The sequence below is a fragment of the Bombina bombina genome, chromosome 4 (genome assembly GCF_027579735.1).
Source record: "Bombina bombina isolate aBomBom1 chromosome 4, aBomBom1.pri, whole genome shotgun sequence".
Classification (NCBI taxonomy): Eukaryota; Metazoa; Chordata; class Amphibia; order Anura; family Bombinatoridae; genus Bombina; species Bombina bombina.
In genome coordinates, this window is record NC_069502.1 from 712,497,338 (window position 1) to 712,513,506 (window position 16,169).

Consider the following 16,169-nt stretch of genomic DNA (forward strand, 5'->3'; position numbering starts at 1 on the left):
GACAGGAGAAAAGTTTTTTGTTTTTCTATCCCAGCCTATTGCCAATGTGTATAGGATTTGTAAAGTTACATTAATAACCATCTTCTTTCCTTCAGCCCATGCAAATAACTTTGTGACTGTTGGTAACGGCCCAAGAGAGGCTGATGTTGTCATCATTGAGCATGGTTTGGGTATACAATGGACTGAAATGAGAGGGAAGGATTATGGAGGATTTATATGAGGATATAACTAGCCTTACAATATAATGTAAGATCTTTTAAAGGGACAGTATACTGTAAAATAGCTTTTCCCTTAATGTGTTTACAATTGCTTTTTTTTACCAACTGCAGAGTAAAAATGTATGAAAATTTGCTTTTTAAGGTTTTTTTGTGTATATTAAAGCTCTTATTTTGTGTTTTGAAGCCACACCCTAATAAAATAGGTTGAACTTGTAGGTATAATCAGATCTCATTACTTTATCACATTGTGTACATATACCTGCTTCTTTATCTTATATCTGTCCATACACCAATCACCAGTACTTGGAGAGACAATGAAAAATCAACATGTTATTACCTTATCTCTGCTATATCCCACTGGGAGTGTAATTTCTTCTGCTGGCTATGTTTACACAGCTTATCTATAGCTTGGACCTGCGGCCACAAACTTTCAGAATAGGTGGGGATACTACTGAGTAAATCAACTAATTCAAATGCCAAAGAGCTACTTGTAAACAATTTAATACACTCCAGCAGGTAAAGTGGATCATTGGGAACAAATTAAAGGGGAGAAATTTTATGAGTAAACTGTCCCTTTAAGCCATTGTATAACTCCCACTGTTTGTTGTGCATTTTGTATTGTTTTTTCTCTTTCCCTGCAAATGATGAACATTTTGAATATACCTCAATAAAGCATTTAAAAAAAAACCTTACCTTTCTTCTTTTCACAGACAAAGCAGCTTCCCCCACCCAGAGACTAATCCGGCTTCCTCCAATCACGGCTTTCCCCCCAGGGGAGTCATTGCCTGAGGCCATGCCGTGATTGGAGGAAGCTGGATTATTCATTGCTGACATGTGAAGAGAGGATCTCCGGGTGGGGGACGCTGCTCTGGCTGTGAAAAGAAGAAAGGTAAGTTTTTAAATAAAACGGCTGCTTTCTAAACTTTGATGAATGAAAGTTTACCTTCACTTTCAAAAAAAACAAAACTTTTTTTTAGATAGTGTTATTATGAATGTAACTGTACTTTATAATGTATTTTTGAGTTTGTGTTTTCTTACACTTTTTTTGACTAGCGTAACAGTTAACCACAGCTCTGAGATCGCGGTAATGATTCTAGCGTAAATTATGATTGCGCTCATGCATTTTCTGTTATCACTCGATTTAGAATATTAGTACTTCTCAGCATAAAAAGTTTATAAATACCAATTTATCATATGTTACATGTTTATTCATCAACAGGTTGGCTACATTTTATGCACTATTTATAATATATACAGAATGTATTATTTCTAGATACAAGCACTAGACATTAACAATCTACAGAAAACTGCAAAATTCCTTTTTTTTCAGTTTATATATCCATTTAGTCTCATGCTGGAGTAGCTACCTATCCAAATTTTAATTCTCTTTATTTTTCTACCATAAATTCATAGTTTGAATTATGTTTCTCCAAAAAATGTCTCGCTATAGGACTATCAATATCCTTATTTTTAATACATTCCCTAATTCTCTCCTTTAGTTCTCTCTTCGTTTTTCCTACATAGACATAAGGGCATGAACAGTTTATTAAGTATATCACCTCCGCTGTTTTACAGGGGATCCACTGTTTTATCTTAAATACTTTGTTGGGATCAGTACAAAATGTCTTTGGTTTTTCATATGACTACAATATGTACAGTTACCACACGGTCTACTTCCTACCCTGACTTGTCTTGCTTCTAACATATTCTTTATGGGTATATCTCTTTAAAATTGACGGTGATCCAATTTGTCTCTCAGATTTAATGCTCATCTAGCTGACGAAATAGATATTCTGATACTATCCCTTTTAGTGTGTTATCTGCTAGAAATATATGCCAATTATTTTGTAAAATTGATTTCACTTTACTCCAATGACTATTGTATTTAGTTATTAATATAATTTGATTCTATGTATCTTCCTTCTTTTTACCATACAATAGCTCCTGTCTAGGGGTCTTTCTTGCCCTAATCCAGGTTTTCTTAATTAGACATGTGGGTTTCGATTCATTCCGAATCGAAATACAGCCGAATTTGTTAAATTCGAAAATTCGGATCGATTCGAATTTCCGAATTACGGTAGTACCTAATCTACCGAATAAATCCGAATTAGTTCAGATTTATTTGTTACATTCGGATGGCCATGGATTACACTAGTATTGTACAGTATATTAGGTTATATCACTCTGCTATGGGTTACACCTAATATACAGTACATAATACTAGTCTAATACACAGCACATCCCACCTAACACATACCAAAATTCTGAATTTCCGAATCGAGCAGCTGAATTTATTCGGATCCGAATGAATCCGAATGAATCCGAAACGAATTCATTTACATTTTTCCGAATTTGAATCGATCTGAACCGTAATTCGAAAACATCCGAATCGATCCAAATCGAACTGAAACAAATTTTTTGGCCATGCACAAATCTATTCTTAATCTGTCTTTTGGAGCAATCTTTTTCTCTGAAGCGAGAAGCCCTTTCTTCAGCCTGTCATTCAAATGCCGCTTCTGTGGATCAATTCCTCTTCAAACTCAGGAACTGCCCCACAGGAATTCCACCCTTAAGTTTTTTTAGATGGTGACTATCTGCATGAAGCAGGCTGTTTGTTGCTGTGGCCCTCCTGTATACTTCCGTTAGGATATTCCCATTATGTTTACTTATTTTTAAATCCAAAAGGATGTTTAAAATGTATCAATTTCGCAAGACAGAAATAGATTGTACTCCGACTCACTTTCACTTCCATTCCCCATATAAGGATGTCATCCACAAATCTAATCCAAAGTTCCACATGCTCATCTACCCACTCTCCTAAATAGCCAAACACTTCCTTCTTCTCCCAAAAGCCAAGGTGTAGGGGTGCATAGGTGGGTGCGCATGTGGCACCCATTGCTGTGCCTCTCAACTGTTTGTAAAACTTGCCATCAAACATAAATATGTTCTTTTTAAATGATCTCCAATAAGCATAGGTAAAAACTCTGTGTGTTTTTGATACTCACTACCTCTTATTTCCAAGAAGTACTTCTTAATCCCACTGCGTGTGGAATCGAAGAATATAGTGACTCAACATCTAGAATTACTAATAGAATGTCCTCACTTAGATTTACATTATAAAGTTTCCGCAAAAACATAATTTGTATCTTGGACACAGGAGGACAAGGAAAGCAAAAATGGGTGCAGAACAAAATTAAAATATCTGCATACATTTTATGTTAGTCCTCATACGCCAGAGGTTATGTAATTTTGGTATACAATAAAATGTTGGGATTAATGGGAAATTTTTGTACATGAATTCATGTTTTTTGGGGGGGTAACAACTCCTCTCTCAATGCTTGATTTAAGATAAATATGAGTTCATTACATGAGCTTTTAAAATCAGATCTATTTACTTGACTGTACTGTAGAGGGTCATGCAGCTCTCTAATGACTTCAGACAGGTGAAATTCTTGGTCCATAAGGACCACATTTCCACCCTTGTCAAACAATTTTATCACCAGATCTTTCTTGTTCTTAATTCAAGCAATTTCTGTCTTTCCGCTTTCTTTAAATTGTTCTCCCCTATAGATGTGACTCCAATTCGTTCAATATCATTTTCTACACAGTTCACAAAACTCTGAAAACTAGACACTGCAGGCAAACTAGGCATATATGTAGATTTTAAAATAAATTGTGACCTTATGGTAAACTTGTCATTCCCCCCATCTTCTTGCTCAGCTAGCAGTGACATAACAAAATTACAAGTGGAGGCAAAATTACAAGTGGAGCACTAAATTATCACATGCCCACAAATAGGCAAATTTGTCAGTTTGCGGGCGCAAAACAGTTAATCAGCCATTGCAAGTGGCTGGTTATTGCTACCGCGAGCTTGCGGTAGCAATTAGAGCTTATAAAATTAACAAGAGACCAGATCTCTGGATAAAGGGACACTGAACCCAATTTTTTTCTTTCGTGATTCAGATAGAGCATGCAATTTTAAGCAACTTTCTAATTTACTCCTATTATAAAATTTTCTGCATTCTCTTGGTATCTTTATTTTAAAAGCAAGAATATAAGTTTAGATGCCGGCCCATTTTTGGTGAACAACCTGGGTTGTTCTTGCTGATTGGTGGATTAATTTAACTGACCAATAAAAAAGTGCTGTCCAGGGTTCTGATCCAAAAAATAGCTTAGATGCCTTCTTTTTCAAATAAAGATGGCAAGGGAACGAAGAAAAAGTGATAATAGGAGAAAATTAGAAAGTTGCTTAAAATTGAATGCTCTATCTGAATCACAAAAGAAAAAATTTGGGTTCAGTGTCCCTTTAATTTTATAAATGTGCCCCAAATGCCCCCAAAATATAGTATAGTGTATTTTATTAAAAAAAGAAATATAGCAGCATCTTTGTTTTTTAATAAAATAACTGCACTAGGCAGTATTTTGGGGTTAAAGTTGGTGGGCGTGAGGAGTTAGAAAAAAAACGGCACTGAAAAGTTCCTTTACGTTGCGGTCTATGGGAACTGTGTGTCCCAGTAAATATATATATGTATATGCTTATATACATATATATTTACGTGTTAATATGTGTATATACATGTATATAGTCATATACATATACTGTATATTTAAATTTGCTGCCATCGCTGCGCTACTTAACCCATTTGCTGCGCTTAGGTTCTGATGCCGTCTCTGAAGCCTATGGAAGCGCACTCTCATGAAAGCGATATTTAGTGCTCCATTTGCAATCTGGCCCTTAATGTTTCAGTGTCATCATCTTTATTTGGCTTACTCTTATTATCTCTATCATTCCATAGCTTTTTGAGAACTAATTTGTGTGCAAACAAATTTACATCTTTTATTAATTCAAATTTTACTGATGGACAAAGGGATAATCCTTAAAATAAGACACTGATTTGAGCCTGATTAAGGGGGAAGGACGACAAGTTTACCACCGTTAATTTGTTATTGTCAAGTACGGGTTGTCCAAATAGAAATCTTGTCTCCTCTGATTCCTTGTGACAATTGCTCCTGAATCTCCTATTTCTGCCTCTACTCATTCGTCCTTATACAATACCTTCCCTTATGTTTACTCCTCCCCCATACGGATTTTTCGCCTAAAGGGACACCTTCTTCCTGATGTTTGGGGTGCTGCGGTCTAGTTCACTATCTGAGTTATCGGTCCCTGACTCATAGGAGCCGCTTACTGAAGAGGGTTACGATAGATATAGATTCTAGCTTTTTTTAAATCCTCCTGATCCCTCATTAATTTCTGTCTTTTGCTAAACTTGATTTCATTTTGTAATTTATCTATGTTTCTATGCAGTTCTTTATTGAGTTTATCAAATGAGGGATCTTCAGCAATTAGATCTACCTGCTCATATGCTTGATTAGTTTCTGTCTTACTGATCTGTCTTCCTCTATCATCAGTTCCATTAACTCTATATTACCTTTTGTAAAGATAGATTTCAATTTTTGTGTAAACTCACTATCTGTTTTGAGCCCCCTAAGATTTAATCCAGGGTCCAGTTTTATTCGTAATCAACTAGGGATTAGTTCTTCTTTTACGTAATTTTCTGTACTAGATAGTTCCCACTTTATCTTTATTTCATGAACTGCTTTCTTTTTATATGCTTTAAATGCGGAAAATACATAATCTACAACTGTATCGATGTTTCTTACAGCTACTTTAATAACTGGTTAAAAAGCCTCTGTTATGTCACTTTAACACCTCTCTTCACTGATTTTAAATGTCAAAACCTAAAGTGTTCAGAAAATGCACACAATTTATATATACCTGTGTGTATATATATATATATATATATATATATATATATATATATATATATACAGTATATATATATATAAATGCCAAATAGGTGCTGACCAGAAACAGTGCAGTGTAACCAATACAAACTGTCTAAAAATTTGTAAAAAAAATAATAAAATATTTGATTGGTCGCCCTTACACTTGCAGGACTAACATATGCAAGTGTGAATGCGACCAATCAAATCTTTCTATTATTTTTAACTAATAACTATTCCTGATCAATCTCATCGAATTTATCACAAGAAGACCTCCAACTGTTATAAGAAGCAGTGCCAATCAATGGTAACATTTAGATAATTTGTTTCTAAGGTGTCAAGTCAAATGAGCCACTTAGCCTCTAATTGTAAAGGTTTTTTGGTCCTATCTCCTATCTTTTTGGGTTACGTGATCTATCAATATAAACCCACACACAATATAGTCCTTGTCAGTTAAACACCTTGTCATATATCATATCACTTTTAACACATATAAAAAAATATATAAATATTTATATGAGATAATTTAATCAGAAAGTGTATATATGAGTAAAATCGTTTATTTTAATGTATACTTTATGCTAGTTCTTCACGCCCGCTAACTCGATGATCACAAATTTTGTTTGCAATTGAGCACAACCCTTTACTATCAACTTGTAATTTGCGTGTAAATTAGTTAACTTTACTGTGCCACTTCTAATCTAGCCCTTTAATAGCTCTGAGAAAATATGACAGGTTTTTTTTTTTTTTTTTTTTTCACAGAGCTGTTAGTGTCAAGAAGGGATTTCATCCCATAAATTCTGAGGCCCACAGACTTTTGGTTTTATCAGTTTGCACAAAGCAAGTTTTTTCAGCCTATCAATGTAGTACTAACAATTAGACACATAAACAATTGTTTCAGATAAATTGTTTGCCCTGAAATAAATTATTTTGTTTCATCTAATATTCGCTCAAATGGCCATTCATGTGGTCAGTCACAATTTTATTTATTTAGGAAAATCTGTTAACCCATTATTTGCTCAAGGGAACAACTTTAGGGCAGAGGTCCAGCTACAATTTGTTAAAGGGACCGCTTGTTTATAATATTTATGAGGAATGCAATAAAAAATGAAATGAGTTAATTTTAGCATTAGGTGAGGGCAAAGAGGAATGCCTGAATGGAGTTGGCATGTAATGTTAGTATGTGTCTAAGGGCTCCATTTCCTAAGCAGCATATGTAGCTTCAGGGCCACAGCGTTTCAGGCTTGTGTGAGCGAGCCTGAAACGCTAGTTAAGTAGCCACCGTCTTAAGACCACAGCTACTTAGCCTCTCTGCCACCTAAAGTGTGGTGGAGTTAAATCATTCTGATCCAATCAGCATGATTGACAGCCACTGCTCACATGCAATTGGCCATGTGGGAGTATGGGGGCGGCATTGCACAAGCTGTGAAGCTGGGCGGACAGGTTCCTGGGAGCGACCCTTGTCCCCTTGCTTTTAATAAATAGAACCCTGAGTATGAGAATTAGTGTGTAAAAGCATATTATATGTGAGTATGGGCAATGGTGTGTAAATTAGTAAAATATTTGTTGTGTGTGTAATTGTAATAATAAGTTTGTGTGTTTAGCACACGGTTATAACTCTTCATGGTATGAACATAGTCTCAGAAAATAACTAAATTGATGCTTCATAGCTTGAACCGCTGTTAATAACACTGCACGTAAAATAAGTGAAAGAACAGATATTTTGGATAAGCATTTCCTTATTTCACACATACTGCCGACAATTACATTGAGGGTCAGTATCAGATTTTTTACAAGGGCTAAATTTTACTCCCAGTCCAGTCCTGTTTTTGGTATCGTCATGTTTTAATTGTATCTAATAGTAACACTTATCATTTTACTCTGCAATATATTATATACATATAAAACATTCCCTATAGCTAACATCATCTTAATATTCCATTTGTCTGAAAGAACGTATTATTCTAGCCAAGTATGAATACACTGCACTCACTAAACTTTTATAACCACTAAAATATGTAGATGTAGTCATTGAAGTAAGCAACTGGAAAAAGATGATAATTTTACAGATCACACCTTTCAGATACATTGTCAGAGACCACAGCACAAAATCCAGATTACTATTTCTGTTTTTTTTTTTCCTATGCTAATCTTGACTGGAAATAAGCACATATATGGCTAGATTACAAGTTATCTTTTTAGTAGTGATAACTTTCAACAATAGCATTTTTGCAAAACTATGTATATTGTAAAAAAGGTTTCTAATCACAAAATGTCCATTTAAAAATAGATACATAAAGAGATGTCTTTGAAAAGTGCATTTTCTTGCTGACACTTTTAAGACTCAGATAGCATCATATTACAGTAACAAGATAGTAGGTAAAGTAGTACTAATGGTAAGTACCTATAGGTGCCAAATATTTTTGTAATCAACAAGCACCTGTTAGGGGGGAAATATAGCACTAAGGAGACTCATAGAAAAATGAGTTACAAAGTCTGTAACAAAAAAGAGTGCTTTACCTCTACAATTGTATAGGAGAAATTGTTTAACCATTCATACTTTATCTTTATTGGTTTAACTATTCAATCATAAACATTTAAAAACACGTAAACTCTCTAGATATCAATATATAGCATAGGTGTGTGAATAATTCATCTGAGAATCATGTATCTAGATGTGAAACATTGAGAATCGTGTATCTAGATGTGAAACATTGTAATTGGTTTGTATAATATCAAACAGTCAGATACAAACAATATCTTTTGTAGTCGGCTATTAATTCAGTGAGAATTTCTCCTATACAATTGTAGGGGTAAAGCACTCTTTTTTGTTACAAACTTTGTAACTCATTTTTCTATGAGCATCATATTACACCAGTTTGTAAGATTGGGAATAAGATATATGAACAGTTACCCTCTGTTTTCATTGCCAGACACCACCTGGAGATTATAAGGCGTCTTCATGGTTACGGTTAAAGGCTTCTGTGAGCTGCTGCTTACCTGTTTTCATGTATTTCAATGCTGTATGAAAGATTTCTGTACCAGTACCAATATTAGGAAAAAAATGAGGCCAAGTTCACATTGGTGATATTTACAAAAACTTTTTGGCTAATATCAAGTGATATCAACTTCTGTGTTGAACCCTGTTTTACATAATAAAACCTGTCCCATATAATGTCTGCAACTGTAGATTTTAGAAAATTTAAAGGGATACTAAACCCAAATTGTTTCTACGTGATTCAGATAGAACATGCAATTTTAAGCAACTTTCCAATTTACTTCTATTATTTAATTTGCTTCCTTCTCTTGTTATCCTTTGCTGAAAGGTTTATCTAGGTAAGCTCAGGAGTAACGAAGAACCTAGGTTCTAGCTGCTGATTGGTGTCTGCATATATATATATATACCGATTGTCATTGGCTCACCCATGTGTTCAGTTAGAAACCAGTAGTGCATTGCTGCTCCTTCAACAAATAATATGAAGAGAACTAAGCAAATTAGATAATAGAAGTAAATTGGAAAGTTGTTTAAAATTAGATGTTCTACCTAAATCGTGACAGAAATTTTTTGGGTTTCATGTCCCTTTAATCACCAGTCTTGGAACAAGAGAGAAAACTTTAGATATGACAGTGGGTTTTGGTTTTGTATACATATTACATATTATTTGTATACACATGCACATTCACACACATATACAGTAAGTACTCTACCACACCTCTACATTACCCCTTAACCCTCGCCCTCATACATTCATACACACTTTCTTTCTTTTCTATTTTTATGTTTTTTTATATGTCACCTCATTAATATTTTTATTTTTTATTTAGCTTTAATATTCATTTTATTTATTTTTTATTTCCCCTTAACGCCTCTCACATTCAGCTTATGTTTCCTTTACCCCCTCTTTTTTTTATTAACAAAAAATAAGAAAACAAGGTAAGTAAAGATTAGCGATAGTGTTAGAAACTGGGAATATATTAGAGGTAGGGTTTAGTGTATATAGGGGGGGCATGGACAAGGTAGTGGGGAGGGAGAAAGAGGGGTAGAGAGAGGGAAGAGGTTAGGGAAGGGCAAGGGAAGAGTTGGAGGTTGGAGGAGGATTTCTACTGCCTTGTAGAGTATGGCCTGGTGGACAAAGAACGAGAGAGGTATTGTCCACACATGTAGGAACATATAGACAAGGGAGAGATGGGTGGTCTATGCCCAGGAGAGAAGGAAGTGAAAAAAAGTGGCATGAAACTGCAGGAACAGAATATTTAGTGAGGGAATGCATCATATCACAAGAGAGTATGGGCTTTTTAATATTAGGGCAAGCTCAGGGAGGAAAGGAACATATTCCAAAAATAGAAACATAGGTACTAGTTCAGGCTTGTTTACAGAGGGCATCTCAGCTGGAAAACGGTAATCTAAGACTTTTCATAAAAAAAGAATATAAGAGGAAAGTAAAACTGAACTGTGCATGTGTGAGAGTAATTGGTCAATGAAGAGTATAAAGAACCACTTGCATGATTGCAGAAGTAAATAAAAGATTGTTAAGAAAACAGTATTCCAGGGTAAAAGGATGGAGCCCAACAAGGCCCGTTACCTACAATAGATAGGGGGGAGAATGATCTGGAGAATAATAGTGGGTGAAGCAGTGGGTGGAGTCAGGGAACAATGGATCCTGAGGCAACAATAGTAAGTTAAATGGACAGTATACAGTAAAATAGTTTTGTGCTTTAAAACCCACAGCCTATTACAATAGGTTGAACTTGCAGGTATCCCTGGACTCTCCCTGGCGAGACGAGGACCCCCACTGGCGACATCTTCATACTGTGGTCTACCGGACGACGTGTGGTTCCGGATTGCGAGTATTGCACTTTTGTGCTCTGCACTGTGTGAGTAGGATTCTTATGTTCCTATCGTTGCTTTTCTCAATTTGTTTATGAGCTGCACTATGTGGCGCCCTCTATCTATTTCTTCTTAGATTTGTCATCTGTGTTGCGGCACAACACCCTGGAGGAGCGGCTTGTTCATCACTTTACAACCCTTCAGGAACTACCAATTACATCTTGGTGGACTCTACACTAGATCATATATACTGGACTAATCAGTTTGTATATATATATATATATATATATATATATATATACATATATATATTTAATTTTAATTTTATTTTACTTTATTATATTATTTTTGAGTATCTGTATCCAAATTTTGGAGCATTATAACATTGTGGCTTTATGCCTTACTGAATAACCCCTCACTTTTCTTATAATAGCACATACTGTAATAATTGTCTTTATCTGTGTTATACTCACCCCAGGCGCCTCTTACAAGTACCCTAGTGACGCCGGTTGTCACTAGACGTACTAGTTGTTGTTAAAATCAGATATCACTATGTTATGACTTTGTGTACACACACATGCTTCCTTATCTTATATTTGTCTGTAAACCAAAGCAAAATACTTAGGCCCCAAAATTCGAATAATCTCCAGACTGAATGGAAAATGTATTTTTGGCCTTGTCAGGCTCACCACCTCTCGATCTGGTGATATAGTCAATTAAAAAGGGTGGGCCTGCCAAGTTTCGGCAAGTTGTGATGTGTCTCCCATAGGATAAAATGGGGAGCGATACGTCAGCAAAACATTGCTGACTCAGACACTCATTGACATTTTCTGCAGGTGGGGGGGGCTTATTCGAAGTGTTCCTACACAGCTCAGACTATATGCTCACTGAAACCAAACACAGCTTCTGTGTTGGAACACTTCAAACAATGCCTGTGTGACCTTAATTTCCCTAAACCTACGCTACCTGCCTCACACTGGAAAGTCTCGCCACCTTTTCAGGTGGCGAGACAAACATGGCTGACACCCTACTCGTAACCTGTACTTTAGATTTGGGCCCCCGCCGCCAGGATGAATATGGGCCTGCCGTAAAGAGCACCACTGCAGTTGGTGATCATGTAGGAGCTGGAGTGGTGAGTATAAACTTTGGGGTTTAGCGTTAGGATTGTTTTGGGGTGGGCTTTTTTATTTTTAAGCTTAAGTTTTTTTTCCCTTTAAGGTTTATTTTAGTTTAGGATTTTTTTTAGAATAGACTTTTTTATTTTAGGATTTATTGTAGGATTTTTTGTATTTTTTTAAATAGGGTTTTTTAACTTTTCTTAAAAGAGTTGAAACCTTTAGGGCAATGCCCTACAAAATCCTCAGGGCAACTTTTTTTTTTGGATAGGGATTATTTTTGCCCTGGTTTTTTTAGATAAATGTTTTTTTATTATGTATTAGAGCTATAATCATTTTTTTTTGTTTACATTGCCTGTCAATAGCCTGAACTTAAACCACATTTTTTCTTGATTCAGATAGAGAAAACTATTTTAAACAACATTCCAATTTACTTCTATTATCTAAGTTGCTAACTTTTTTAGATATCCTTTGCTGAAGAAATAGCAATGCACATGGAGTATCCAATCACACAAGGCATCTATGTTCAGCCACCAATCAGCAGCTACTGAGCCTATTTATATGTGCTTTTCAGCAAAGGATATCAAAAGAATGAAGTAAATTAGAAACTTGTTTAAAATTGCATTCTGTTTCTAAATCATGAAAGAAAAAAAATTGGGTTTAATGTTCCTTTAAAGGGACAGTAAACCTTAAAAAAAATGTTATATAATTCTGCACATAGTGCAGAATTATATAACATTACATTAGCCAAACGTTTTAAATCATAATATTGCCTTTTTATTTTTAAAAAATATCGCCTTTTACAGACCCGCTCTCTGGGCTCTGCTGAGCGGGTCTGTTGTTTTTACTGAGCGCATCGGGCCAGCTGTATAGTCACAGCCCGGCCCGACCGCGCCATTAGACACAATGCAGCTCGCTCCCACTGTCAGACAGAGCAGGAGCGAGCTGCATTGTGTCTAATGGCGCGGTCGGGCCGGGCTGTGACTATACAGCTGGCCCGATGCGCTCAGTAAAAACAACAGACCCGCTCAGCAGAGCCCAGAGAGCGGGTCTGTAAAAGGTGATATTTTTTAAAAATAAAAAGGCAATATTATGATTTAAAACGTTTGGCTAATGTAATGTTATATAATTCTGCACTATGTGCAGAATTATATAACATTTTTTTTAAGGTTTACTGACCCTTTAAGTATAGAAATTTTCAGTATATGTGGGCATACCAGAGCCTAAATCAGCTATTTCAAATGGCAATATAAGGGTAAATTAGCTACTTGTAATCAATTTAATACACTCCAGCAGATAAAATAGATCACTGGGAACAAATTAAAAGGGGGGCGGGAACATTTTTGGGCAAATTGTCCCTTTAACATTTAACAATAATAGACTTCAAATTTACCATATTTGTATGTATGTGTGTGTATATATATATATATATATATATATATATATAAGAAATATATATATTTTGTTACTCTTGGCAGGATTATCCAACAAGAATCATAGCAATATTTTATAAGGAAAATATCAAACACAAAACTTTTCATCAGCTTTATATTTTAGATAATTTTTTCGTTCCATTGTCAGTTATTTTTTTTGGAAAAACCATTAGCTCCTACCAGTCTGTATATTTGAAGACTAGTTTTCCCTCAAACATCACTTTTCAATCAACATGTTGTAAACGTAACGTAAGCAAAGTGCTAGTATAACTTTGACCTGAAAAAATTTGAAAAATATTTATATACATAGTTTCATTTTATTTGTTTCAAGATGTGTATAAATCATTTAATCCTCTTTACTATTTGTATTTTTTAGACACAGAAGAAGAGCAGAAAGAAAATGTTCTGAGGAACAGCCTGAAAGATCCTCTGGTTGGGATAAACCTCTTGGTATTACTATTCTTTGACATCCTCCTGTAGCTCAACCTGTCTTTGAATCTTTTATCTAAAAGGTATACACTAGACTAGGGTGACTATATTGCCGCTTTAAAAAGGGACACATGAAAAATACATATGCCAGGGTTCTTATACAAAACATTTCTTTAAACAGCCCTGACATATGTATTTTTCATATGTGTCCCTTTTTAAAGCGGCAATATGGTCACCCTAGTATACACTGAAATTGGAATTCAAACATCCCCTGACCCACACACAATAACAGCTTTGTCACTTGCAAGAGAAATACCTGTTCAAAGTGAAACACCTGCTCTAGTACTACAGAAGGCCCTGCAGTTTAGTGTTAGTAATTATAGTTTTTTTTAATTAGGTTGTTTTTTTTTTAAGTGGGGTTTTAGAACTTTTTTTTTTTTTTTTGTTATTTGTTTGTTGTTTTTTGTAATGATAGTTTTTTTATAGTAATGTTAGGTTTGTTAGTATTAAGATAAGGTTACGTTTTTATATTTTTAAAGTTAAGGCTAGGTGTTTTTTTTCTGTTTTTTTTTTAAAGGTATTGTTGTTTTTTTTTTTTTTTACAGGTAAGTTTAGTCTGTTTTGAGGTAACTTAGGGGTTTAGATGTTAGTGAGTTACTTTGTGATTGGGGTGTGTGGCGGTTTAAGTTTGAGTGTTAAATTATTATAATTATACTTTATTTATGAAGCGGAAACATATTCCGCAGCGCTGTCCATGGGTGAAATTAACTTAAATAAAACAATGATATAAAACTTGTAAGAGACAGGACAAAATTTACAAACACGTACAGGAGGAATTGAGGGTCCTATTCCCGTGGGAACTTACAATTTAGAAGGGTAGGAGGTTGAGAAACAGGAGGTGAGGAGTGATCACATTTACTTTCAACTTGTAATACGAGCGGACATTGAAGCTCAAACCCGCCCATGAAAAATATGTGGAGAGTAAAATTCTGCAAATTCGCACACACGAATTTGCGGTAATTTAAACAGTGCACCACTTGTAATATGGATTAGAGAGTAAAGAACACTGTGATCTCGCAATCACATTCACACTCCTTGCTCTAACGATAGCGCTCCACTTGAAATCTGGCCCTATTTTCATTATTTTCCATAACAGATAATATTGTTAACATACACATTTTCCATAATTAACTGTGTTTTAATAAAATTAAAAATGCACTTAGATAAGAGGCGACCTTCAAGGGCTTAGCAATTAGCATATGAGCCTACCTAGGTTTCCTTTAAACAAAGAATACCAAGAGAACAAAGCACATTTGATGATAAAAGTAAACTGAAAAGTTGTAAATGACATTCCCTATCAGAATCAGGAAAGTAATTTGGACTTTACTGTCCCTTTAAGCTAATTAAATAATAAATACCATGATTTTCCACACTCTCGACAAACTTTTGATAATGCAAATGAAATGTGATGAATAAAGTAAATAGTAAAAGACAATAACTAACTAAAATAACTTTTGGTGATTTATATAGCACAATAGAAGATATTGAAATACAACATATAAACCATATGCTTAGATAACAAATCTTATCAATAACGTTTTTAAATGTGGTGCATAGCGTTGTTTTCTAAGCCAGATGATTTATTAGTTAAACTTAATTTTGGTCGTTTTCATCTGAAGTGTCTGGACATCTTGAAAATAGACTTCACACATATTTGGCACAATAAGAATATGACATCGTTTATTGCACACATGTAACAAACTGATTTTTCTTTCATTTAAAATCAGTGTCAGTGTTCGCATGACTACTCAGTAGTCTGAGGTGGGGTAAAATAAAAAAGGAGTTTCTGGCAGCAGTATGAATAAGGGTTTAGCAAGCTGTTGAAGCTGATAGTCAAGCAGAAACTATGCTATCTGGAATAAATGAGGTGTAAAGTATTGTTGCCCATTTAAAGAGCAAGTTTAGTTGATGAGACTAAACTAGCAGATGCTAGACTACAATATGGCACCTTGAGGTTTTTTATATAAAATGTTTAGCTTTGAATAATGAAAACACTTTGCAATATACTTTTATAATTAATTTTGCCCACTCTTCACCTTTTGTGTATGTGTATATATATATATATATATATATATATATATATATATATATATATATATATATATATATATATAAAATCAAAACATCATCAACATATGAGAAGTAAGGTGACGAATAGTTCTAAATAGTCATGATAACATAGGTAAGCCTATTAGAAGCCTAGTAAGTATTATTTAAGGATATTGTTATTATTAATCCACGGTTATGGAATACATAACAACTGACAGATAGTTTAACATGAAAATGTATCAGCAGGTTGAAA